This window comes from Danio rerio, chromosome 23, assembly GCF_052040795.2.
Source record: "Danio rerio strain M-AB ecotype USA chromosome 23, GRCz13ab, whole genome shotgun sequence".
NCBI lineage: Eukaryota > Metazoa > Chordata > Actinopteri > Cypriniformes > Danionidae > Danio > Danio rerio.
The window spans coordinates 6356139-6379506 of record NC_141043.1 but is presented as its reverse complement, the minus strand read 5'-3'; the positions used below and the strand labels follow the sequence as shown (position 1 = coordinate 6379506).

General features: G+C 36.9%; 1 protein-coding gene across 9 annotated transcripts in view; it reads right to left on the bottom strand.

The window, feature by feature from the left end:
- The window catches only part of syt2a (synaptotagmin IIa), a 143909-nt gene that overhangs the window by 65989 nt on the left and 54552 nt on the right, over positions 1-23368 (bottom strand). For 4 of the 9 annotated variants that reach the window (XM_087306535.1, XM_087306538.1, XM_087306534.1 and 1 more), the window contains exon 2: positions 17584-17710. The exons of the other annotated variants lie outside the window; for them this stretch is intronic. The gene's annotated coding sequence lies outside the window, so the exon portion shown is untranslated. The remainder of the gene's footprint in view (positions 1-17583; positions 17711-23368) is intronic. 9 annotated transcript variants of the gene reach the window in all.

Here is a 23368-nt window from a genome sequence, read left to right as displayed (position 1 = left end):
CTTTCTTTCTTTCTTTCTTTCTTTCTATTCATTTTAACAGTGTAAACCCAAACTGAGGTAAACCTGTTCATGATTGCATGACATTTTTGGCAACACAAATCTGCAGGTCCTGCCAAATGTTTGGCTCAACAGAAAGCAAGTATGCGTAGAGAGTGGGTGTTCTCTGCAGAATCACAGCTCACAGTTATATGCCATAATGAACAATATTGTTCAAAACAACTAAATATAAAAAAGGATCATTTATTTTTTTGCATGCGCGTGCTCTTTTATGAACAAAAACTAACTTGAGTGCTGCTTGACATTGTGTCTTGTATTAGAGATTAATTTGATTTTAGCACGTCCAAAACACAACAATGTTACAGCCATTTTAATTGCATCTTCAATCTTGCAATTAAGTTTGCATAATGATGCTTGTGTCTGTGCCAGTGTGGCGTCAATGAATATTAGACAAGCTCAGTCTTCACTGACAGAGTTCGTTCCCAGGAAAAAGATGGTTTCAAGAATGATAAAGTTTACACATTATCAATTTAGCATACTTCACTTAAAAGACTGATTACATACAACATTTAATAGATTAACCCTTCTGCTCTATCAAAATAACAATTCATTCATTTGATTGAATTTCACAGAATGCACACATATGTGCATGTCAGCAAAGTAGTATTTTGCTGCAGTGTTAAAATAAATTGACATGGTGATTTTACATTAATATAAAAAGATATTCTGATAATAATTGTGTATACCCCTAAATTTCTCTTTTAAACTAATATTTTCTATACGATGCTATACAACATTATATTTGTGCATATACATTACATTAGACATATTTTTGTACATTACACAGCATTAAACTGTACTATGCACTGTATTTCAGTTTTGCAGTATCTTACTGTATTTTAAAGTTGCATTGTGAAAATTACTGTATATTTTACAGTAAAGATATACAATACTGTAAATACATACATACTGTAAATAATACTGTAAATACATACATCATACCTGTCAACCCTTCTGTTTTTTTCCCAGGATTCTACTGTATTTTACAGCTCTATCCCGCTATCATCCCGTAAAAGTATTTTCCTGTATTTCTCCCGTATTTTCAGTCTTTCTCTGAAGGGTGGCAAATAAACGTTAAAGAGCCAAGCCTCCCTATACACAACCCATACCACCGAATCACCAGGGGATGCCCCTTGCTCTTAAAATTTGAGTCTGTTCTTTGGTTTTGCTTTGTTTAGGCATGAAAACACTTTGAAATAAATATGAAAATGATGGGATTCCCTTTGTTTTTCATTACAGGTGCCGTCTTCCCTTCATATGCAATCCTCAAAACAGTCATATAGTGGTGCATGACTGTCAACTGACGCGCTCCATAGTGATAAATAGACTCTGTTTCCCGAACTGATTCTGTACGCGATTTGAAGATGAGCTAAAGTTTGGGTTTTGGGTGTGTGTTTGAACAGACACAAACATAATTAATCATAATAACATCTAAAGATGTCGATCTTGGTGTGGATCTACCCCTTCCCCATGGCCCTTGAAACAGAGTGTGAAGGTGAAGGGCTTCAAAATTTACCCCTAAGAAATGGGAGGGGTACGTCATCAGGGGGCGTTTTTTTTTCTTGTTAACTGGAGCAAAAGAGTTTTGACAAAATCATTTATCGATTTTACATGCACCATAACACCACTCATACATGTTAAGCACAAATAATGTCCTTCAATTCGATCACGTCCAGCGACCGTCATCCTTTAACTGATCTTCATCATTGCAAGCTGTTTGCTTTTCTGTCTATTCCATTGCTCCGTTTGTTAAATGTTTCCCACTTTCTTTTGCTGTCTAAAACATGTCAAATGGACAAAACGCCCAGTTCGTGCCATGGGATGCCTAATCCATCCTTTGCATTGACTTCACATGTAAATCACTTGCACTTCATCCGCATCTGCTTACTGCACAGGCTGCAAAACAATACTGCCCCCCTTGCATGTAATGAGTACAAAAAAATGGCATTCAACTTTACAAATCATGTAACATGCTCAACACAAAATAATAAACAAAAATAGAAATAGTGTAAATTACAAAAATCATTAAACTATAATAAAAATAAGATTGAAAATGAATGGGAAGAATGGGAGGTGTACGTCATCATATGTCACTACAATCTCTCACTTCATATGCAATCAACGATCACGACTTCTGTAGTTATTCCTGTTTTTGGTATAATATCTTCAGGAAATCACTGAGGTAAACAAAATAATGTTATCATAATGATATAATGTGACAATAAGCTCGTAACTGTATTGTGCATTTACATCGTGAGCATATTCATCTATATTAGGGGTCACCAACCCTGTTCCTGGAGAACCACCTTCCTGCAGAATTCAGTCTCAACCCTGATCAAACACACCTGAACTAATTAATAGTACCTAAAGCAGCACTTGATAATTACAAACAGGTGTGTTTGGTGAGGGTTGCAACTGATCTATATAAACACACAAAAAACAACATTAACATTGTACCAGACACTGTTAAAAGCTCATTCCCAGCCACTAGACTTTTCTGACAGGGGATTTCAGTGTCATCGGGTGACAGAATGTTGTGGGACTAGTAAATAAAGACGTTATTTTTAGATATTATAGATATTGAAATTTAGCAGTTTTTATTTTAGCGTTTTTTTATTTAAAGCATGACGGTAAAACACAAACCTGTGAATGTATTAAAACATGTGTTTGTTTGTTGTAAACATTCATATTGATGACAAAAATTTACAAATTTGTGCATCTCTTTACTTTCATGTGCAGCCATGCTGACTTTGTGGCTGGTGTATTCTTGGACATTTTCCTACGCCTTGGTTTTGAGTGTGATGCTGAAAAATATCTGTTTCAAGGGCTATCTAGCCCTTCCCTTTGCCCTATGCTTTCAAGCTAAAGAGAATTGGGATACCACTACCCCTTCACATGAACATGCAAAACAAGGGGTAGGGGTAAGTGGAAGGACTAAGGTGTAGAACTGGGATTGGGCCATTTCATACTAACATTTTTCTAACCAAACAAAGATAACTGAAACAGCTGATGAGCATTTCCTCAGTGAAAACAAGTAGTTTACATGCGTGTATCTAATACCTGCGATGCTGCTATCAGCCTTTTCTGCCTCATAACCTTGGCTGTGTATCGTTGACAAACTGCAGCTGTTCAACAAGTCCTCAGCTGACAGATCATTTCAAACGTCACCGGCAGACGATCAAGGCCTGCTGGCCTCTCTAGCCCTCACAAGCAGCCTCCAATTCCCTTTCCACAGCTGTTTGCCAGGACTTTATCCCAGACGTGAGGAAACTACACAAACAAGCTCACCTCGCCTCTGTGCAAATAAACACTTTACTTACTAGGATTTTTGTTTGTAGTCCAAATATCTAAAAAAATGCTGGTATCACATTATTTTGATGATCCCTTTTGCACATTTAGGTGACTATAAGTTATATTGTAACTAAATGCCATATATCATTTAAATATACTCTGCCTGTTATATTAATATATATTTATATATGCTGATATTGAACCACCAACTGACTATTTTTTTCCAAGTACGTCAAATTACACAACTCAAAAAATGTTTTTCTGACTTAAATTTTTTGTTTCATGTCCAAATATCAACATTTTCTTAGACCAAAAAGCATGTTTAGGCAATCAAAAAAAGTTGTCTTGTTTTAGAAATTATATGCCAAAATGACATTAGTTTTTTCCTTAAAGCAAACAAAATAATCTGTCAACAGCAATAAAACAATATTATTTTGCTTACCCCATTGGCAGATTACTTTTCTTGTTTTAAGAAAAAGGTCACTGCATTTTGGCATATTATTTCTTAAAACAAGACTTGTACTTGTCTAGAAAACACGTCTTGATTTAAGATTGTTTTAGACATTTGGACTAGAAAAAAGACAAAAAATTAAGTAAGATTAGCATTTATTTATTTATATTATTATTATTATTTTTTTTTTTTGCAGCGCACTAATCTTAATCTTACTAATACTCTAATGTTGGTATATCCCAGCAGACACAAGATGTCAACATGACATCAGATTGACGTTGTACCCCAACACTATGGTCGTTGCATTTTGGGTGGAAATGAAAATCGGTTTAACGTCAAAGCACAAATTAGAACCAAAAACATCCCATCTAGGGAACTTCAACACATGCGTCTAACCAGACGCGTATAAAAGAGGTGATCCCCTAGCGTTCTGGTTAGACGCAGTGTCTCGTTCCCTCTCGGGGAACTATGGTTACATACTTAACCCGAGACGTTCCCCATCTAGGAAACGTCAACACTGCGTCTAACCAGAACGCTAGGGGATCACCTCTTTTATTGTTCCCTCTCGGGGAACTATGGTTACATACGTAACCTGAGACGATTTCATGGTCTAGCAATGACCACTATGACGTCTATCAGACTTTGGATTTTGGTTGCCATACCTGATGAATAAATGTCAGTATTTGTCATTCAATATTACGTTGGTTTTCAATATTGAATTTTGGTCGTTTTCCAACACAACCTAAAAACAACCAAATATCAACATCATTATTGGACATCAAAATAAAGTTGTTCTTAGACATTGCATTTTGGTCACCCAACATTACGACCTATAGGTAGTCTTAATATCTCATGACGTTGTGTGCCTGTGAAAGTTGGAATGTAACTTATGCTCAAGAAAATGTGTTAAGGAAACCATGAAAGTAAAGGGAAACCAACATTTTTAATCAAAAGGCATTTTTCTAGACAAAACAAAAATATTGTCTCGTTTTTAGAAATAATACGTCACAATTAAGTGAGTTTTTTTCTTAAAACAAGCCAAATATTCTGCCTATGTTAAACAAAATAATCTTAATTCAAAGCAAAAAGAAGATCTCTGGTCATGCTGCATCTTAGACACCAATATTTTTACTATGAAATATGAATGACTGTCAGACCATCTGTGGATAAAAGGACAGTTATGCAGTAGTTTACACCATGACATGGTGAAATATTCATGTTAATGTGACTATTTAATATACAGTTGAAGTCAGAATTATTAGCCCCCCTGTATATTTGTCCCCCCAATTTCTGTTTAACAAAAACACATTTCAAAACATAATACTTTTAACAAATTCTAATAAGTGATTTCTTTGTCATAATGACAGTACATTATATATTACTAGATATTTTTCAAGATTCTAGTAGATTCTAGGCATAACTTAATTAGGTTAACTAGGCAAGTTAGGGTAGTTAAGCAAATCATTGTATAACAACGGTTTGTTCAGTAGACAATTAAAAAAATAAACGAATGCCTAGTTAAGACTGCGTGATTTTAGCCCTGATTTTGGCTCGCCGACATGTTTTGAGAAATTGCCGACAAATGCCTGAAATCACAGGCAAATCGGTGCTCGTGCACGTGAGTGACAATCACACAGTATGAACTTTCAAAGACGCGATCTGAGAGAATCGCCGATGAGTCAACGATGCCTGCGAGATATTTGGCATGCTAAATATCTGGAGCTGTCTGCGATTCAAATCATGCCGTGTGAATTTGAGTTTTGACTGACAATAAAATCAGCGATTGCCTACAGCCAATGAGAGAGCAGCTTTCACTTGTGTGTGCGTGTGTGTATACCTGCTGCAGGCCAGCGGGAGGCTGGGGGAGAAGTTAAAAGCGCTCATTTTTGGTTTATTTGGACCCACGAAATGGAGGAAAAACTAGTGGAGGTTTGACAGGACTCAGGAGCAACCGTGTCTGTTTGACGTTTCATATCAGGGCAGGAGTGGGACTCCTTTTCACCCCTAGAGTTTCAAGCTTCAGACCGGCCCACCTCAGTTCACGAGTGACTATATTAAAATAAGGTAATTTCCAATTCAGTTTCTAATTACACTCACATCTTTTTTGAGAAAACAGCTGTTTTAGAACTTCAAATGTTCAACAACCCTAACCGTGTTATGTGTCTTAACAATAAAAATGAAAAAAAAAAAATCAAACGAGGATCGAACCTGGGTCGGCGGCGATGTGAACTAATATGCTAACCACTGGACCACAACAGTAGTACGATGAATGATGAATCATAATGAATCATTAACCTGCAGGCAGTATCATGTTCACGAGGCTACGAGAAAATAGATAAAAAGAGCAGAGCTGCGGTAAAATAATGAATAAGAAGACTGTGGTCAAGTAAATAAATTAATTTAAAAAGTATAACTGCTGAGAGCTACAGATTCTGGAGCTAAGGACACCGGCCCTTGTGGCCAAAAAAACTGAACGGCCTACCGGGAATTCTCCCGGTCCTCCCGATTAGCCAATCCGGGCCTGTTTCATTTAGAAATAAATTAGTTTATTATCAACGTTGAGGAGAAATGGCTAATTCCCTTTAAACCCAGGTGAGCAAATATGTACATTTTCTACCCCATTAAAGGCTTCTTTCTCATTATGTAGTTAATAATAAAATATATACTACATGTTTTTGGCTGTGAGACGTAGTTTGGACGAAGTTGTCGGCGATTCTTCCTATAGTAAAATCATGCAAAGTGAAAGCCCCTGTCGTCGATCCATCTTGCAGTGTAAACAAAGCAGCGACGAAACGCCAGCCCAGATGGTCAACCAGTGTGAAAACATCTGTGACACGACTACTTTGAAAATCATGCAGTCTGAACTCGGCATAAGAGGGCTAATAATAATGACCCTAAAATGGTTTAAAAAATAAAAAATACTTTTATTCTAACTGAAATAAAACAAATAAAACTTTCCCCAGAAGAAAAAAAAAAACATTTCTAGAAAACACTGTGAAAAATTCCTTGCTCTGTTAAACGTCATTTGGAAAATATTTGAAAAATAAATTCCCAGGAGGGCTAATAATTTTGACTTCAACTGTACGTCACAACTCAACAAGCGGATTACAAATCTGAGCGCAGTAATGCAGTCATGGTGCTCGTGTGTTATATCTCACAGCACTTTTCAGGATTACTTCAAGGTGCTGCCTCTAAGACGAGCGTACGGACGCACTGAAGTGACAAATGAAAGACACTGACCGGTGACGTGGCGGCTCAGCAGGATAAATCCACTTGAACGGCTGGGTCAGCGCTTGTGATGCTCGACTGAGGAGCAGACATGAATTTGGCTTTTATTGCTCTCTAAGAGAGAGAAGACTTTGGCTGACAGCATTTTCTAAAGTGGGTGAAACTGGAATGAAATGGTGTGATTCATTTTGCCGCAGTATGGTGACATGCATTTGGAGGGCAGGGTTTTGGGCAGAGGGGTGGGGCTTAGGTTAGCAAAATGGTGGAATTTAGCTAAGTGCTAACATCATTGAAAGAAATGATGCATTGGATTTACTCAAAAACTAATTTAGCTAAGTGGTTGCAAACACTTTATATAGACTGATTTAAAACAAAATAATTAAATTTAGTGTTGTTAAAAATAAAAATAGTTTTGTTGCTTGTTCAAATTACTTATTCAAAATGAGCTGAACCACATTTCGTGAGATTTTGCTGGGAACACTTAATTGTTTTTTTGTTCAACCCATTAAAATTTGGAAAAACTAATACATTTATTTAATGTTGTCTCAACACAAATCAATTGTGTGGAACCCAGCATTCTTAAAGTGTAATTTGTTTGTTTAAATCAGCCTATATAAGTTGTTTACAACCACTTTCCTTACAAAAAATTGTAAATCCAATTCATCTTTTTTTCAGTGCATCCACAGATTATTATTATTATTAGTTATTAAAAAAAGTGTTATTAAAACCATCTTAAATAAACACATACTTGATTTCATTCAGCTTTATTTCAATTTTTTTAGTTATACTTTTAGAACTAAATAACTAAAAAATAAAACTGAAATAAAAAGTAGGAAAATAGAAATACAGTATATAGAATATTAATTCTAATAAATCTTTCACATATGATTACTTAGATTTACATTTTTTTTTAAAGTTAAGTGGTTGTAAACAATTTATTTTGGCTGGATTTAAACAAACAAACTGAATTGAACATTACTAAATTTTATTTATTTTTTGTTTAAATTTATATTTTGCAACAATTTTGCAAAAGTCATTTTTTTCAGGGTTTTCAGTGTTATAAGAATAAAAAAAAATAGGTTTAAAATGAGGTTATAATACATAAAACCATTCATTAAAATCATTTTTAGCACTTAAAACATGTTTAAGTAATAAATGTACATAATAAATGTTAACTATACTATGTATAGTTGAAGTCTGAATTATTAGCCCTTATGTTAAATTTTAGTTATTTTTTCCCTAAGATCTGTTTAATTAAGATACAATTTTTTAATAATTGTACAATAGTGTGTGTACACACGCAAGCACGCACGCACGCACGCACACACACACACTCTAGCGGTCAAAAGTTTGGGGTCAATACAGTTTTTAAATGTTTTAAAATTAGCTTCTCCTGCTCAACAAGGCTGTATTCAAAAATACAGTACAAATTGTAAAATTGTGAAATATTATTGTACTCCAGTCTTCAGAGGCACATCTAATATTAATTGTTGTTTTTATTATTATTATTATTATTATTAATAATAAATATGACTGGACTAATAATTTCATTTGAAACTACATTTAATAAGTGATAAAGAAATATTTATTAAATAAGTATTTAACTTTTTTTTGTTTTGTTTTTACATTTAATCAATGGTGCCTTAATTAACAGAATAATTTTTATTTAAACTATTAAATAAAATAATAATTAAAAAACTGACCCCAAACTTTTGATCATTAGTGTATAGATTGCTTAAAGAGGCTTAAATATTGCTAAATAATATTTTCCTTAAAATGTTTTTTTTTTTTTTTTAAATGTCAAACTGTTTTTATTTTTGCCAAATAAGGCTTTTCTAGAGGAAAAAACATTATCGGAAATACTGTGAAAATTTCTTTGCTCCATTAAATATCACTTATATATGAAATATATTTTCTGAAATAAATATATAAAATAAATATGAAATTTGTAAAATAATACATATTTCACAGGAGAGCTAATTATTTTGTCATCATCTGTATATACAGTAATCAACCAACACTTATATAAACTATTTTCTGGTATCAGATTGACAGATATGTGTTTGAAGAAATGAAAAAAAAAAAAGTCAGCATGAACAAATTTACAACTGTAATAACCCTGCATTAAAACTGTTTGAAGGCAAGACACATTGTTATTTGTCATATTTCATATGCTGAGTAAAATGGTCTTCCGGAGCGTTTATGAGCATTGCAGGGCTCTTGCATCACTGTGAGGTTGACGGTGGAGAAGGTGAATGAGGCTGAAGACTGCAGCGCTGTGTGTGATTCTGACCTCAGGCTCTCCATCCGCCTTCTCCAGCTCAAAGAACACCCGCTCTCCCTAATTAAACTGCTCTAATTAAATTAACCAGCACTGCATCACTCCAGCTGACCAACTTCAACCTTGGTTTAACTCATAAATCACTTAAATGATTGCCAAACCAAATGTCATGTTTGATTTGACTAAATCTCTAAATATCATGATTCTGTTCAGTAGAGGTGGCGTTGTGTTGTGTCGATTGTTTGAAGACTAGATTTGTGTTGTTGTTGTTTTTTATGGAGTCGTGCATATATTTTGAGGCGGTAATAATTAGAAAGAATGAAATCTCATTTGGCACACTTTTGTAAATGCAGCGCTCTGATTGGTGATTGGCAGATTTTTGTACATCAATACGGGTAATGAAGTTGTACTTTTTTTAGTGTAGTACAAATTCCTCAATTAAATATGATTGCTTCAAAGGTTCAGGACACCCTGGTAAACTTTTTTTTTTATAAAGATTTGTGTGTGTGGAGCACCAGTTAATACAATGTTAGTCCTGTCGGCTTTAATTGTGGGAAAAGCTGGATAATTTTGAGCTTTTGTCAGCTAATTTCATCTTCCGGGTTTAAAATGATGTTTTTAGGTATGAAAAACAGTTATGTAGCACGAATTTACTAGTTGAGTGTTGATGCATCGGTTTCTCATTATTATTCATAGCTGAGTTTCCTTATCCTATGAGAAGACCCTCCTTCTTGATTATTCATCAGAGCACGAGCTTTCCGAAGGATTTGGCTGATTGGGCCATTCACACGGGGCTTCAGTGTCAATGCTTGACAGAGGGCGTGTCTGAAGTTGGGGCTAACGCTATTAAATTAGTCAGCAATTGGCCACTGTCTGATCTGGAGTGCATAAAATTGATGTCCTGCGATCAGTTTTCACAGCAAAATGTTTACCACATGAGCCGAATTAGCAGGTATTTACGCATTAAGGCATCTTTGCACCTAAAAACGCCAAACGCAGCGCTCAGGGGTCTGTTCTTCGTACGTGGATTACTCAGTTAGCTGGATTTGGATATTGACGATTTGACATGATCCAGGATCGTTTCGTTCTTCAAAGCTGATCCGAGAGTTGTTGTCATGGCAACAGTTCTGCTAGGTCAAACCTGATCGGGAGCAGGTTCAATTCATATAAACAGGATTAGATCGGCTCAGTTCAAGCAAAGATAATACAGTAAGTATGTTCCGAATTCTGATATTTTCTTACAGTAGTAGTTATATACACTTGGGAAAATGGTACATATTTTTTAACTATATATATAAAGTTAAAGTCATTAATAAAATAAATAAAGTTATACATATTAATAAAACGTATGCAATCTGCACCCTCGAAATGAACAAAGACTGCCATCTGGTGGTGCAAAGAGAAAACTTATTGGTATGCAATCTGCACCCTCGAAATGAACAAAGACTGCCATCTGGTGGTGCAAAGAGAAAACTTATTGGTATGAACTTTTTAGATCGCTTTAGTACAAATTGTGTATAATAGAAATGCACAATATGTGACTTTTTTTTAAAGCAATAATACATTTATCCACTCATAAACATGTTTTGATAGTTAATATGCCAGTGATTGATGCTTCACAAAAGTTGCAGACACCTTTACCAATATGAAAATGCTTTTGTAAACAACCAGTTATTCTTTACACCGATTAAAAAACGGATACTATTATAAAGAAAATCTTTTCTAAATGTAGAACTAAATACATTGATTTGCATTGAAATGCATGATGAATACTCTTGTCTTGACAAATGAAAGTGTAAAGCCTGCAGCTCACAACAAATGTGGAAAGTTCTTGCGTGTCATATTAAACAAACCGTTTACTGCTAATTTGATGTAATTTTGCTCACATGGATAATTGAATATTAATCAGATGATGTCATTACGCTGCTGTGCCGTCAGCCAATCGTTGCATTGCTGATCATGATTTCGAGGATTGATAGATCTGTCCTTCACAACACACGCAGCGATCTCAGATCAGTTCATCCAGACATTCTAATCTAATTCGCGAACTTGTTTGAAGAACCAAATTAGCGAGAGATCAGTTATCAAGATTAAAAGATCCAGGATCTGCCAAATCATCTTAGATCATTTAAGCGAGGTACGAAGAACGGACCCCAGGAATGGTTTAAAACAGTTGACATGTCAACTTGCAGTAAACAAAGTCTGCAATGCTTGACCCGCCTTCAAGCTTCTCTTATTGGCCCACTGCACTAGAACAGATTGCGAATGGATTGGTTAATATCAGCTGTCAATCACTCTCTTTCAGCTACAGACGCAAAAACGTAAAGGTCTGGATAGGAGAGAATGAAAACAACACTGACAGATTTAGTTTTTAGAAACCACCTAAAGTTACAAATAATGGCACATCTGATTAGTGATCATGCAATGAATGCCAATCCAGGATTTATACTTTTCGAATAGTGGATAAAAGACTTCCAGTGGTTAAAGTCTGTATGAAAATGACTAAAGCGTTCACAGTAAATCCGGTGAGACAGAGTTTTCAGGTAACAGTGTTTGCCACTGAATCTACACATTATAAGCACAAGATGTTCAACTGTTATTTAATCCTTCATTTAATCATCATGATGCTGTCAATCGTGCGACTGATACGGCGTTCACCATCTCTAAAGAGCATACATTCACTGAGATGAAACTAATAATGCAGCTCATGAAAAAACGTTACTGCTATTAAGACGTATGCAAATAATAAGTTATATGTCAACATCATCTGTGCAATATCAGACACCACCCGTAAGAACACAGCACAGTTATTTTTGTTAACTAATAATAGGGCCGGTAAATAAAATCAGAGAAATCCTCTGGCTTTTTTCTTTTTTTGCTGTATCGTAAACATACCGAACCATGACACCACTGTTGTATCGATCGATAGATAGATAGATAGATAGATAGATAGATAGATAGATAGATAGATAGATAGATAGATAGATAGATAGATAGATAGATAGATAGATAGATAGATAGATAGATAGATAGATAGATAGATAGATAGACAGAGACCTCTTTATTGTGTAACATTATGAACTGTTTGTACCACTGCAAAATCCAAGTACGATTGTGCTTTTAAAGCACACTTTTCACTTACAGCAATCAGTAATACAGTAATCAGTACTTGTGTGTTAAATTCCTGTAAAAATAATGTCAATCCAAACCACTGAAGAGGCATTTTTAAGTCAGACACAAGTGTTTAATACAACTGTGTTTTTTAATGTCTGTAATGACCATAAGTATCTCACTCTCATGCTCTGAATGACCGATTATTACTGTATTCATACTTGGCACAAATTGCTGTCTGATGAACTTGCAGACACAACACCGCAGCCACTCACATGAACAATGAACTGCTACTTCATTATTCAAATAGACAAATTAAGTTAAAAGTTTGGAAAAATAAAAATCTACTTGAGTACTAATGTATCTTTAATCTAAACATCCTTAAACCAGGAAATCAGAATAAATAAATATTTTTTAATCATTTTTTTTTTGCCATAGAAAAAAAATTATATAAAGATTTTGATTAAAGTGCACCTACCGAGCTATTATTTGAAGTCCGCACTTTGTTTTGGAGGTATTTTTTCTCTCATAGTGTTTATTAATGCAGCATCAGCTCATTTTTCACAGTCTTTGACTCTATGCCTAAAGCCAGAGCTTTCCCTATCTGAGCTTTAACATGCTACAAAACAAACATCTTACTGTTACATCAACATTGCATCTAGTTTACAATGCGTAGATGAGCCCTGAACAATCTTAATTTAAACAACACAGACAGCGAAAAAAAAAAACACTTGCTGTAGCCTCAACGTTACTTATTAGAGAATTCATCACAGGTTTATAAACAGGTCTTATATTATCAGATGTGGACATCATTTCAGAGGTTTTCTGCTAATTTGGACACATTTCCAGAAACCTAGAAGTTTGTTTAAAGGAATAACTACTCGACAACACTTGCAACTGCGACTAATCATCAAACAATTTTAAAGTTGAGTTAAATATTTTACATACAGGAAATTGAGCTTAAACACCTAAATTTCGTCTAACAGACTCTCCTTAACTGAATAAAAAAAGCTATTTTAGCTTAATATTCAATCAATTATAACAATACAATTGAGATTTTTTTTTTTTATAGTATTTGATGATTAAATAACAAACCTAACTATAACCTAAATTGTAATATCAGGGGCATTTTTTAAAATAAAATTTCAGTTTTTGCCATTTAAGTGAAGTTTATTCATAAACTAATTTCGAGAGGAGCATGCACGTGATTATGATTGAACACGGCTGGTTCTGCATTAGCATGCTTGATCCACCAATTAGGCCATTCCTAACCACTATAAAGAGCCAGGGTTTTCTCACTACAGTTATCTTTGATTCGAAGAATCCCCCCTTCCACCCCTACCTTTTCACCTTTCCCTCCATAGGGCAGCACGGCGGCTCAGTGACTAGCACTGTCGCCTCACAGCAAGAACGTCACCGGTTCTAGTTCCTTAACAGGCTGGTGGTCGTTTCTGTGTGTAGTTTGCATGTTCTTCCCGTGCTTGCGTGGGTTTCCCCGGGTTCTCCGGTTTCCTCCCACATTCCAAAAACATGTACAACAAGTTAATCGTTAAATCTAAATTTCAATACAGGTAATCTAATAATGCAGCATATCTTTTAATAGCCTTCAATCTTAATCTTTAGCTATTATAAAAAGGGGAGTTGTCGAGATCTACCTGAGCTCGAGGCTCCCCTCTCTTCCTCCAAACGGGAGGGAGCCCAGGGCTCAAGAACCTTCGAGCTCAGGGCTCTCTCCCGGGACAGCATGCCAAACTTGCTTATAATCAATCATCAGCTAAGTGTAAACTCTTGAAAAAGACATTTCAGGAAACCTCAAGAAAAAAATTGTGTATCGAGTGTCACTCAAAGACTTTTTCATGCCCAGTATACAGCTAAAGATGTGTGTGTGGCACCTTAAATGATTGGTTCAAGAATCCATTTTTTCAAAACCCCACCTTCCTGAGAGCCTACTCTGCTCTGATTGGGCAATTGACTCTACTGTGCTCTGATTAGTCAGATGGATAGTGTCTTATAAATGGAGAGGAAATACACAAATTCTGTACTTAATATAATGCCTGCAGTCGTTTCTTAAAGACTGGCTGTCTGTACCTGGGAGTACTTTGTGACGTCTCTGAGTGTGCTGCATTCATTCATGAGTATGACTTGGTTCAAACTTATCAGCGCGCTCTATTGGGTATGCAGTGCAACTTCATTAATATGCATGATAGCTTCGAAGACTGTTTGTACCTGTACAGTGTTCAGACAGCAGAAAGACACCACGTTGTGTTGCCAAAACAAGTGGGAGAAGAAGAATTGTTTGGAGATACGGGTTGTCAATGTTGCTTTTATAATTTGCTGCAAGGAAAGTTTTTGTTTTAATTTTTCTGCTATGAGAGCGCAGCTGGACTCACGTGTGGATAACAGTGACAAAAATACGTGTCTTAGGAACATTGTTTACCCGAGAGCTTTTCTCATCCAGAAACTGTGAAATCTAGATTTGCGGCTCATCTCCTTTTAAAAAAAGACACGGCTCCAGTTGGTGTTGATTGTCCTGTCTCTACAAATTTGTTAAGTAAGCGATCAATGGTCTTTGTTTGTTTATTCAGATGGCAAAGTTAGTTCATACCGTCAGCAGTACTCTTTCAGTATTTAAAGTTGGTCCAAAATGATTTCTAAGTTACCAAAGTTTACAGTACGTTAATATCACATCAATATTATAGACTGAAAGATCCGCTGTAAATGCTGTTTTCCAAGTGTAAACACAGTAATGAAACCATTGCTGTTGTGTAGGATTTTAGCCGCATTTTATGACAGGAATATCACACACGGCTTTCTGACGCTACCTACGGACAGCATCTAAGTTACAGAGAAATGCAAAGGGTTTTTATCTCTCATTGGCCATGCGGTATTAAGCACTGCATTAAAAATACACGCTTACAGCAGTTGCTCAAATCAAATTCGAATCAAAGTCCACCATTTAATAATTTGGTAAATAATTTGATTACTGATGTCCATTTAAACACAGTCACTGTCTTTCTCCCCTGCGTCTGTCTGTTGTTTTGCCTCTGAGAAAATCAGCGTGTGCCCAAACCGACACTCCCATTTATATGCAAATTTTTATGCACCTTCCCCTTTCCTTCCTCCGACACTCCCCCCCTAAGCAGAGCTGGACACACCCACTTTCCTGACTTTTTCATCATAGAGGTGTGAAAACACCCTGCTTAAACAGCTATAGAGCTATAGAGCTCACTTTCCCTGAACCTAAGGAGCAGTGATAGTCTTCACACTTTTAAATCTTGTCTTAAGAACCATCTTTTTAAGCAGGGATTTACCATGCTATTTTATACTCTGATGTCTTTGTACTTCAATTGTATTTAAAAAATTTTCAGGCATTGTTTTTTTTTATTTTTATTTTTTTATTAATCGCTTAATTCATTTAATTTGGTATGTCTGTTGATGCTTGTTGTAAGGCAATCTTGGGTGTCCATAAAGGTGCCATTTATAAATAAAATAAATAATTATTATTACTATTATTAGATTATTAATTTGCCACGTTTTAATAAAAGCATTGTGTCAATCTTCTAAACAAAAAAGTAGTCAATTAAAAAGTTTAAATATCTGTAAATAATCTTTTCATATCTTTCTAGATAAACGTATCTTGATTTAAGGACGTTTAGGAAATCCCAGCAAGATTGTAATGATCATGACTGCAAGCTAGAGCAAACATAAACAAACAAGCAAACAAATACATAAATGAATGAATGAATGAATAATAAACTTTATTTATGTACAACTTCAAAGATGCAGATAATAACATATAAAACCAAGAAAAAACTAAAAACAAGCACAGCTTTTTAAAAGATGATAGTGGAATCAAAGTGTTGAGCTTTAAGGTCTGCTTCAGATGATTCCAAGCATCAGCGGCAGAAAACAAAAAAAAAGTAGCCACTAAATGAAGTGTGAACCTTGGTTATACAAAGGGTAATAAAACTACCAGAGTGCAGATTTCTGAATGTTTGTGTTAGATATAGTGGAGTTTTCCCAATATGTGTTTTGTAAATGAACAGAAATCAATGAATTTGTTGACAGTTGACAGTGATGAGTATTTAAATGGAGCACAAGTAACAAAACAAATTGCTGCATGGTAAATGACATCCAGTTTGTGAAGGAGAGTTTTTAAAGCTGATCTGTAACTCAAATCGCCATAATCCAAATTTGGTTAATCCAAATACTGTTAAATTGAACAAATACTGCTTTGAATGGGCAAATTATATGCTACAAAGTTAAACAAAAAAGGTATGCCTAACTACAGTAAATGCTATAAATGATTTTTAATATACAGTTGAAGTCAGAATTATTAGCCCCCCTTTGAATAAAAATTTTCCCAAATGATGTTTAACAGAGCAAGGAAATTTTCACAGTATGTCCAGCCTGATCTCACGAGAAAAAGTATGTATTTGACATTTTGCCAGTTTAGTGGCTAATTCATACGAATTCGTACAAGTTCAGTCGTACAAAATTGTACGATTTTAAAAAGTAGGCATGGCACCCAACCCCACCCCTAAACCCAACCGTCATTGGAGGATAAGCAAATCGTACAAAATTGTACGAATTAGATCGTAAGAATTCATACGAATTAGCCACTGAATTAAAAAGTTACAAATTACCGTGAGATTGTGTTGGTATCTGATAATACTTTTTTTTTTTTCTGGAGAAAGCCTTATTTAGTTTATTTTGCCTAGAATAAAAGCAGATTTTTTTAATAGCCATTTTAAGGTCAAAATTATCACCCCTTTTAAGTATTATATATATTTTTGATAGTCTGGGGAAAGGTGGGCTAATAATTATGACTTTAACGGTCCATTAGTTTTACTTTAAATTATTGTTTTATCTTGTTTTAATGATGTTTAGATGTAATGTACAAACCTTTACACCCTAAACACAGCGCCTTTTTCTTATTTTTTGCAACAAAACTGTAACTCCAGAACAGATTTCTGTGTTTCAGAGCTGCAGTCCCAACCAGCAGCGACAGCAAGCAAACACAACTGACAGAAGCTAAACACACTTAATATCAGCAGAAAAAATGAGACATAATGTCATTCAATCAGCCCACCTCAGTGTCAGGAACAAAGATTTACAGTATAAAAATTAAAAACATTGAATATAAACTATAACCATACCGTACCGTTACTGTCAAACGCAAGAAGAATGAGCCGAATCTAAACTGTAGTCCCAATGACTCAGAGGAGCTTACTATCAAGATCCTTCAGCACATCACATAATACCAGAAGATGCAGGAACAGGAAGTTCTGCTGTAAAAAAACAAATTGTCAGAGACGCTGAACACGTACTAGACAGACAGAACAGCGCATACTCAATAGGAGGACATGGACTGACGGCTTCTCCAGCAACTCTAGACGAATGTTTCATCTTTACTGTTTGCCTGTCGCTGCTCAGCACTTAAAAGTATTCATTAGGACTGTCAAACAATGACAAACTTTAATTGAATTAATTAAGCAGATTATTCAGTTGAATTAATCACACTTAATCACACAAACTGTATCAGTTTGGATGGAAAAAGCCCCCAAAGTACATTAATTCAATGAAATTACATTGATTGTGGCAGGTTGAATATTTCAGTAGACACTTACAAGCCTCATTAAAAGTCTGAGGAAGCTTCTCTTACAGACATTACACTGCAAAAAAATGACTTTCTTAATTAGATTTTTTTTGGTCTTGTTTCTAGTCCAAATATTTAAATATTTCTAAATGAAGGACAATTTTATAGATATACAATTCATATTAGGTGCGTTTGACATGAAGCACGGCTGCAATCAATGAGATTAGCTGAGCGCAGGTAGGGGTAGAGTTGAAAACGGAGCCGACAGGTCATATACTTCAGGGCTCAAAGTTGCTGCAGTCATGATGACCGATCACGTCATGATCATTTATTTGTTTGTTTGCTTGTTTGTACATTCATTTATTTGCTTATTTATTTATTTAATTTCTTTATTTATTAACAACAAAAGATTTACAGCACAAATGAAACCATACAATCTCTACAAGCTATAGTTCATTTTTAAACAGCAAGGGAATTATGAATTAAATTTGAGTAGCCCATATGACAAACGCTTGAGAAATAAGGGGAAAACAAGAGGGCACATAAAAAGGAAATAAATATCTACGAATCGGCCTATTAAACAAAACAATAAGCACAAACAGGGCTTGACATACCACTTTAACCAAGAGGTAAACATAAAACAAAACTTTCCATCCGGAGCTCTTTCACGGGACTCTATGCTTGTAAACAATCGCTCCATCTGGCTTGCGTGGCTCTCGGTACCACCCACACTCATCAGCGCTACCAAGCCGACCAATCACAGAGCTTGCGCTACACGTCGTTGCGACATGTAGTTATATTTTTTGATAGGTGCGCGTCAGCGAGGGCTATGCTTCCGCACGTTGGCCGCACCGTAGCATAAGTACGTAGGCGCTTGACGCATAAGTATAAATCAGCCTTTAACCAAAAAGAAAATGAATTACATAATGCATTGACGTATTATGGCAGTGTTTTTATAATGCTACTAGAAGTGTTGTGCAGTGAAACACAGTTTGTTTGTTGCAGCGGTCTTAGTCGTGCATCATCATTAAATAAACATTGCACAAATAAAACCCCAATCAACATTCAATCACAAATTAATTTGTGAAAATGTTTCTCAGACTTCAGTACTACTTATTTTGGTTGGTTAAGGGATGTCCCTACCATTCATGCTTGAATGTTCGTCCGTATTAGAAACAGATCCTGTCCTTGGGCATTTCATTACTGATGGTTGAACATTCCCACTGAAAAGCTGTCTGATTGAGCTCAGCGAGATGAAAATGAGTGTTCCCCTGCACATCCCAGCGGCTCCAGACCGCTCTGTTTGCCACTTAATGAGCTTTTTTTGTGGCCCTTGGGCCGAGCTGGACTCACAAACAAATGCGAGGGTGGAAACTATTCAGAGATTCTTGAACAAAAGCTCACATTACATTCAGCTAACAGATTTATAGATTACAACTCAAAAGCAACAAATACTCATTTCAGATTATTGTATGACTTACATTCAAATTAATTTGTAACCCTGTTGTCAAACAAACACTAAACAAATCAGCCCAATTCAGCTCTGGGTGGACTCTTTTAACACGTTTCACGGGCTTGTTTTAGCCTCAGTGGTTTATCCTCTGGGTAGGCTGCTCTTCCTCATTAATTACGATTTGTGTCTTCTGTATGCTGTCGCCCCTATGGCTCTTCAATTAAGCAGCTGTTTTTATGGAGGGCAATAAGGCGTCAGTGCACCATGACGAAAAGGAGCTACATATAAACCATTCACATCGCATTATACTTCTTGTGGATGAATGTCACTAATGCACATACCGTAAAGCCACATGTGAGGTACTATTCCTGGATATGAGATGAATCTGTGGGTGACCTGATGCTGTGTTATTCTGGTTTGTGCTGGTCCGGTGCTAGTCTTATTACAGGTAGGTCTGGTGTGTTACTAAAGAAAAGGTCATCTGTTTGATTTCCAAAAAATTCACAAAACCCTTCAAGTTCTATAAGATTTAAAATGTTCTCAGTATGCAAGGTGCTCAAAATAACGAGTGCTTCTAGTATCACTCATGTAACGCTTAAGACCATGGAAGTGTGGTTCAACCATTAAGCTGCTACTTGCTCTTCTATAGTAATCATACCCTAAAACTCACTACCAGCTGGGTCATGAAACCAATATAACTCCTTTGATTCGTAAAGCCTTGTTCAGAGTAGGTTTCAAGATATTTATTTCTGGTATGGGAGACAGACACACTAACAGAGATGCTAAAGCAGGGGTATTAAAGTTCAGGTCTAGAGGGTCGGTGTCCTCCTGGGTTTGCTCCAACTTGTTTCAACACACATACTAGGAAGTTTCTAGTGTATGTAGTACTCTCCAGGACACCGGCCCTCGAGAACGAGTTTGGACACCCCTGTTCTAAAGACTGCAGCCTTTAGCCTTTTGAAAATAGGGTGGGAAGGTTTGCTTGCATAGCTTCTACTAGCTGGCCTCAGTTGCATTCACCACCCGATTCACTTCACTTAACCCTTTTCATTTGTATAGCTCAGCTGAATTGGATTTAAACTTGTTTTTGGCATTGGAGTGGGGTGCAATAACGAGTGCCTCTAGCATAAGTCTAGGATCAGTATACCCCTTTAGGCCAGGGGAATGAGGTTTATTTTCACAGCTCCTACTAACTGGCCTCTGTTCATTCACCCCCATAAACCTCATTCCCATCAGGGTCACAAACCAATAAAAACCCCTTTGGTTCTTCTAGTACTGTTTTGAGTGGGATTCAACCGGTGTTTCTTACATGTGAAGCAGGCACCCTAAAAATAAATATCAAAGCCAGAAGTGTGTGATTTTCTCATATGGCTCCTATTAGTTGGCTATCACCCACCTGAACCTCACTCCCATGTCATTGCACCAATGTAACCTCTCTGGTTCTAATAGCTCCATTCATAGCAGGATTTAAAGCATTGTTTTGGTAAGGGTGCTAAAAAACTCCAGTCTTTAGCATCTGCCACTAGTGCACCTCTTAAGAATAAGAAATCGAGATTTGCTTGCACAGCTCATTCTAACTGGCCTCATTTGCATTAACCCCCATCAATCCTCACTCCTCTTAAGGTCATGGCCTCTATTCAACTCCTCTTGATTCTAATAGCCTAGCTCTGATTGGGATTCAAACTATTGTTTTTGGCATTGGAAGGGGGTACCAGCATCAGTACCTAAAATCAGTCTAGCATCAGTGTGTCTCTTGAGGCTAGGGGAATAAGGTTTACTTGTACAGATCACCAAATGGCCCTTGGTCATTAAAACCGCACTCCCATCCTGATCAAAACATCAATATACAAATTAGTGTTTCTGGCATTGGAAGTAGGCATGCTAAAAAGTGCCTATAGAAGACAGAAGAGTGTAGTTGAAACAGGTCCTTCTAGTTTGCTATCACCCTGATGAACCTCACTCCCATCCATGTCATGGCACCAATGTAACCCCTGTGATTGTAATAGCCCTCCAGCAGAATTCAAGTTCTTGTTTTTGGAATGGGAGGCAGAGGCACTAACATGGTCTTAATCATCTGTTAATGTTGTGCCTCTTGAGGATAGGGTAGAGAGATTTGTTTGCACAGCTCCTACAGTATTAGCTGGCCTCCATTGCAGTCACCCCTTCAACCCTCACTCCCATTCAAGTCATGGCACCCATGTAACCCCCTGGTTCTGTAGTCAGCTTGGATTCAAACTGTTTTGTTTGCCATTGGAGGTGGTTGCAATAGCATGCGCCTCTAGCCTCAGTGTGCCCCTTGAGGCCATGGGAATGAGATTTACTTGCACAGATCATACTGACTGCTCTGCGTTCATTCAACCCCCTGAACCTCACTTCCATCCAGGTCAGAACTCAGAAACCCCTGTTCAGAGTAAGGTTCAAGATATTTATTTCTGGTATGGGATGCAGACACACTAACAGAGATGCTACAACAGAGGTGTTGAAACTCGGTCCTGGTGGGTCAGTGTCCTCCTGGGTTAGCTCCAACTTGCTTCAAGACAAATACAAGGAAGTTTCTAGTGTATCTAGTAAGAGCTTAATTAACTTGTCCAGGTGTGTTTGATTAGGGTTGGAGCTACATAATCTCTCTAGGATACTGGCCCTCCAGAACCGAGTTTGGACACCCCTGCGCTAAAGACTGCAGTCATGTAACCCCTTGGTTCTTGTAGCTAGCTCTGTGGTCAGTTTGGATTCAAACTGTTTAGTTTGCCATTGGAGGTGGTTGCAATAGCATGCGCCTCTAGCATCAGTGTGCCTCTTGAGGTCATGAGAATGAGATTTACTTGCACAGAATTCATTCAACCTCCTGAACCTCACTTCCATCCAGGTCAGAACTTGTAAACCCCTGTTCAGAGTAAGTTTCAAGATGTTTATTTCTGGTATGGGAGGCAAACACAATAACAGAGATGCTAAAACAGAGGTGTTCAAACTCCATCCTGGAGGGTTGGTGTCCTCCTGGGTTAGCTCCAACTTGCTTCAAGACAAATACAAGGAAGTTTCTAGTGTATCTAGTAAGAGCTTAATTAACTTGTCCGGGTGTGTTTGATTAGGGTTGGAGTTAATCTCTCCAGGACACTGGCCCTCCAGAACCGAGTTTGGACACCCCTGCGCTAAAGACTGCAGTCATGTAACCCCTTGGTTCTTGTAGCCAACTCTGTAGTCAGCTTGGCTTCAAACTGATTTGTTTGCCATTGGAGGTGGTTGCAATAGCATGTGCCTCCAGCATCAGTGTGCCCCTTGAGGCCATGGGAATGAGATTTACTTGCACAGCTCATACTGACGGCCCTGCGTTCATTCAACTCCCTGAACCTCACTTCCATCCAAGTCAGAACTCGTAAAGCCCTGTTCAGAGTAAGGTTCAAGATATTTATTTCTGGTATGGTAGGCAGACACACTAACAGAGATGCTAAAACAGAGTTGTTCAAACTCGGTTCTGGAGGGTCGGTGTCCTCCTGCGTTAGCTCCAACACACATACAAGAATGTTTCTAGTGTATCTAGTAAGAGCCAATTAACTGGTCCAGGTTTGTTTGATTAGGGTTGGAGCTAATCCCTCCAGGATACTGGCCCTCCAGAACCGAGTTTGGACACCCCTGCGCTAAAGACTGCAGGCATGTAACCCCTTGGTTCTTGTGGCCAGCTCTGTGGTCAGTTTGGATTCAAACTGTTTAGTTTGCCATTGGAGGTAGTTGCAATAGCATGCGCCTCTAGCATCAGTGTGCCCCTTGAGGTCATGAGAATGAGATTTACTTGCACAGCATTCATTCACCCTCCTGAACCTCACTTCCATCCAGGTCAGAACTTGTAAACCCCTGTTCAGAGTAAGTTTCAAGATGTTTATTTCTGGTATGGGAGGCAAA